Source organism: Hemitrygon akajei, unplaced genomic scaffold (genome assembly GCF_048418815.1).
Source record: "Hemitrygon akajei unplaced genomic scaffold, sHemAka1.3 Scf000050, whole genome shotgun sequence".
In the NCBI taxonomy this organism is placed as follows: domain Eukaryota; kingdom Metazoa; phylum Chordata; class Chondrichthyes; order Myliobatiformes; family Dasyatidae; genus Hemitrygon; species Hemitrygon akajei.
Window position 1 is genome coordinate 4,890,178 of NW_027331936.1, and position 6,000 is coordinate 4,896,177.

Below are 6,000 nucleotides of genomic sequence, written 5' to 3' on the forward strand. Positions count from 1 at the left end.
AATCTCCCTCCACACCGTCACGTCACACACACTCCCGGGGTCAGAGACAGAGTGAATCTCCCTCCACACTGTCCCATCACGCAATCCCGGGGTCAGACACAGAATGAAACTCCCTCCGCACCGTCCCATCACACACTCCCGGGGTCAGACACAGGGTGAATCTCCCTCCACACCGTCCCATCACACACTCCCGTGGTCAGACACAGATTGAATCTCCCTCAACACCGTCCCATCACACACTCCCGGGTTCAGACACAGAGTGAATCTCCCTCCACACCGTCCCATCACACACTCCCGGGGTCAGACACAGAGTGAATCTCCCTCCACACCGTCCCATCACACACTCCCGGGGTCAGACACAGAGTGAATCTCCCACCACACCGTCCCATCACACACTCCCGGGGACAGAAAAAGAGACAATCTCCCTCCACACCGTCCCATTACACACACGCGGGATCAGACACAGAGTGAATCTCCCTCCACACCGTCCCAACACACACTTCCGGGGTCAGACACAGAGTGAATCTCCCACCACACCGTCCCATCACACACTTCCGGGGTCAGACACAGAGTGAATCTCCCTCCACACCGTCCCATCACACACTTCCGGTGTCAGACAAAGAGTGAATCTCCCACCACACCGTCCCATCACACACTCCCGGGGTCAGACGCAGAGTGAATCTCCCAACACTCCGTCCCACCACACACTCCCCAGTCAGACACAGAGACAATCTCCCTCCACACCGTCCCATCACACACTCCCGGGGTCAGACACAGAGTGAATCTCCCACCACACCGTCCCATCACACAGTCCCGGGATCAGACACAGAGTGAAGCTCCCTCAGCACCATCCCATCACACACTCCCGCGGTCAGACAGAAAGTGAATCTCCCACTCACCGTCCCATCATACTCTCACGGGGTCAGACTCAGAGTGAATCTCCCTCCACACCGTCACGTCACACACACTCCCGGGTTCAGACACAGAGTGAATCTCCCTCCACACCGTCAGGTCACACACACTCCCGGGGTCAGACACAGAATGAATCTCCCTCCACACCGTCCCATCACACACACCCGGGTTCAGACACAGACTGAATGTCCCTCCACACTGTTCCATCACACACTCCCAGGGTGAGACACAGAGTGAATCTCCATCTGCATCGTACCATCACATACTCCTGGTGTCGGACTCAGTGTGAAGCTCCCTCAAAGCCATCCCAGCACAAACTCCAGGGGAAGACTCAGAGTGAATTTCCCTCCACACCGTCCCATCACACACTCCTGGGGTCAGCCACAGAGTGAATCTCCCTCCACACCGTCCCATCACACACTCCCGCGGTCAGACAGAAAGTGAGTCTCCCACTCACCGTCCCATCATACTCTCACGGGGTCAGACACGGTGTGAATCTCCCTCCACACCGTCACGTCACACACACTCCCGGGTTCAGACACAGAGTGAATCTCCCTCCACACAGTCCCATCACACCCTCCCGGGGTCAGACACAGAGACAATCTCCCTCCACACCGTCCCATCACACACTCCCGGGGTCAGACACAGAGTGAATCTCCCTCCACACTGTCCCATCACACACCCCCGGGGTCAGACACAGATTGAATCTCCCTCCACACCGTCCCATCACACACTCCCGGGGTCAGACACAGAGACAATCTCCCTCCGCACCGTCCGATCACACTCTCCCGGGGTCAGACTCAGAGTGAATCTCCCTCCACACAGTCACGTTACACACACTCCAGGGGTCAGACACAGAGTGAATCTCCCTCCACACCGTCACGTCACACACACTCCCGGGGTCAGAGACAGAGTGAATCTCCCTCCACACTGTCCCATCACGCACTCCCGGGGTCAGACACAGAATGAAACTCCCTCCGCACCGTCCCATCACACACTCCCGGGGTCAGACACAGGGTGAATCTCCCTCCACACCGTCCCATCACACACTTCAGGGGTCAGACACAGAGTGAATCTCCCTCCACACAGTCCCTTAACACACTTCCGGGGTCAGACACAGACTGAATCTCCCACCACACTGTCCCATCAAACAATTCCGGGGTCAGACACAGACTGAATCCCCTCCACACCGTCCCAACACACACTTCCGGTGTCAGACAAAGAGTGAATCTCCCTCCACACCGTCCCATCACACACTCCCGGGATCAGACACAGAGTGAATCTTCCAACACACCGTCGCATCACACACTCCCGGGTCAGACACAGAGACAATCTCCCTCCACACCGTCCCATCACACACTCGCAGGATCAGACACAGAGTGAATCTCCCTCCACACCGTCCCATCACACACTCCCGGGGTCAGACACAGAGGCAATCTCCCTCCACACCGTCCCGTCACACACACACCCGGGGTCAGACACAGAGTGAATCTCCCACCACACCATCACGTCACACACACTCGCGGGGTCAGACACAGAGTGAATCTCCCTCCACACTGTCCCATCACACACTCCCGGGGACAGACACAGAGTGAATCTCACTCCACACCGTCCCATCACACACTCCCGGGGTCAGACACAGAGTGAATCTCCCTCCACACTGTCCCATCACACACTCCCGGGGTCAGACACAGAGTGAATCTCCCTCAACACCGTCCCATCACACACTCCCGGGGTCAGACACAGAGACAATCTCCCTCCGCACCGTCCCATCACACTCTCCCGGGGTCAGACTCAGAGTGAATCTCCCTCCACACCGTCCCATCACACACTTCCGGTGTCAGACAAAGAGTGAATCTCCCTCCACACCGTCCCATCACACACTCCCGGGGTCAGACACAGAGTGAATCTCCCTCCACACTGTCCCATCACACACTCCCGCGGTCAGACAGAAAGTGAATCTCCCACTCACCGTCCCATCATACTCTCACGGGGTCAGACACGGAGTGAATCTCCCTCCACACCGTCACGTCACACACACTCCCGGGTTCAGACACAGAGTGAATCTCCCTCCACACAGTCCCATCACACCCTCCCGGGGTCAGACACAGAGACAATCTCCCTCCACACCGTCCCATCACACACTCTCAGGATCAGACACAGAGTGAATCTCCCTCCACACCGTCCCATCACACACTCCCGGAGTCAGACACAGGGTGAAGCTCCCTCAGCGCCGTCCCATCACACACTCCCGGGGTCAGACACAGAGACAATCTCCCTCCACACCGTCCCATCACACACTCTCAGGATCAGACACAGAGTGAATCTCCCTCCACACCGTCCCATCACACACTCCCGGAGTCAGACACAGGGTGAAGCTCCCTCAGCGCCGTCCCATGACACACTCCCGGGGTCAGACAGAAAGTGAATCTCCCTCCGCACCGTCCCATCACACACTCCCGGGGTCAGACACATAGTGAATCTCCCTCCGCACCGTCCCATCACACACTCCCCGGGTCAGACACAGAGTGAATCTACCTCCACACCGTCGCATCAAACACCCCCCGGTCATGCACAGATTGAATCTCCGTCCGCACCGTCCCATCACACTCTCCCGGGGTCAGACACACAGTGAATCTCCCACCGCACCGTCCCATCACACTCTCCCGGGGTCAGACACAGAGACAATATCCCTCCACACCGTCAAGTCACACACACTCCCGGGGTCAGACACAGAGTGAATCTCCCTCCACACTGTCCCATCACACACTCCCGGGGTCAGACACAGTGTGAATCTCCCTCCACATCGTCCCATCACACACTCCCGGGGTCAGACACAGAGACAATCTCCCTCCACACCGTCCCATCACACACTCCCGGGGTCAGACACAGAGTGAATCTCCCTCCACACCGTCCCATCACACACTCCCAGGGTCAGACACAGGGTGAAGCTCCCTCCGCACCGTCACGTCACACACACTCCCGGGGTCAGACACAGAGTGACTCTCCCTCCACACTGTCCCATCACACATTTCCGGGGTCAGACACAGAATGAATCTCCCTCCACACCGTCCCATCACACACTCCCGGGGTCAGACACAGAGTGAATCTCCCACCACACCGTCCCATCACACACTCCCGGGGACAGAAAAAGAGACAATCTCCCTCCACACCGTCCCATTACACACACGCGGGATCAGACACAGAGTGAATCTCCCTCCACACCGTCCCAACACACACTTCCGGGGTCAGACACAGAGTGAATCTCCCACCACACCGTCCCATCACACACTTCCGGGGTCAGACACAGAGTGAATCTCCCTCCACACCGTCCCATCACACATTTCCGGTGTCAGACAAAGAGTGAATCTCCCACCACACCGTCCCATCACACACTCCCGGGGTCAGACGCAGAGTGAATCTCCCAACACACCGTCCCACCACACACTCCCGGGTCAGACACAGAGACAATCTCCCTCCACACCGTCCCATCACACACTCCCGGGGTCTGACACAGAGTGAATCTCCCACCACACCGTCCCATCACACAGTCCCGGGATCAGACACAGAGTGAAGCTCCCTCAGCACCATCCCATCACACACTCCCGCGGTCAGACAGAAAGTGAATCTCCCACTCTCCGTCCCATCATACTCTCACGGGGTCAGACTCAGAGTGAATCTCCCTCCACACCGTCACGTCACACACACTCCCGGGTTCAGACACAGAGTGAATCTCCCTCCACACCGTCAGGTCACACACACTCCCGGGGTCAGACACAGAATGAATCTCCCTCCACACCGTCCCATCACACACACCCGGGTTCAGACACAGACTGAATGTCCCTCCACACTGTCCCATCACACACTCCCAGGGTGAGACACAGAGTGAATCTCCATCTGCATCGTACCATCACATACTCCTGGTGTCGGACTCAGAGTGAAGCTCCCTCAAAGCCATCCCAGCACAAACTCCAGGGGAAGACTCAGAGTGAATTTCCCTCCACACCGTCCCATCACACACTCCCGCGGTCAGACAGAAAGTGAATCTCCCACTCACCGTCCCATCATACTCTCACGGGGTCAGACACGGAGTGAATCTCCCTCCACACCGTCACGTCACACACACTCCCGGGTTCAGACACAGAGTGAATCTCCCTCCACACAGTCCCATCACACCCTCCCGGGGTCAGACACAGAGACAATCTCCCTCCACACCGTCCCATCACACACTCCCGGGGTCAGACACAGAGTGAATCTCCCTCCACACTGTCCCATCACACACTCCCGGGGTCAGACACAGATTGAATCTCCCTCCACACCGTCCCATCACACACTCCCGGGGTCAGACACAGAGACAATCTCCCTCCGCACCGTCCGATCACACTCTCCCGGGGTCAGACTCAGAGTGAATCTCCCTCCACACAGTCACGTTACACACACTCCAGGGGTCAGACACAGAGTGAATCTCCCTCCACACCGTCACGTCACACACACTCCCGGGGTCAGAGACAGAGTGAATCTCCCTCCACACTGTCCCATCACGCACTCCCGGGGTCAGACACAGAATGAAACTCCCTCCGCACCGTCCCATCACACACTCCCGGGGTCAGACACAGGGTGAATCTCCCTCCACACCGTCCCATCACACACTTCAGGGGTCAGACACAGAGTGAATCTCCCTCCACACAGTCCCTTAACACACTTCCGGGGTCAGACACAGACTGAATCTCCCACCACACTGTCCCATCAAACAATTCCGGGGTCAGACACAGACTGAATCCCCTCCACACCGTCCCAACACACACTTCCGGTGTCAGACAAAGAGTGAATCTCCCTCCACACCGTCCCATCACACACTCCCGGGATCAGACACAGAGTGAATCTTCCAACACACCGTCGCATCACACACTCCCGGGTCAGACACAGAGACAATCTCCCTCCACACCGTCCCATCACACACTCCCGGGTTCAGACACAGAGAGAATCTCCCTCCACACCGTCACGTCACACACACTCCCGGGGTCAGAGACAGAGTGAATCTCCCTCCACACTGTCCCATCACGCAATCCCGGGGTCAGACACAGAATG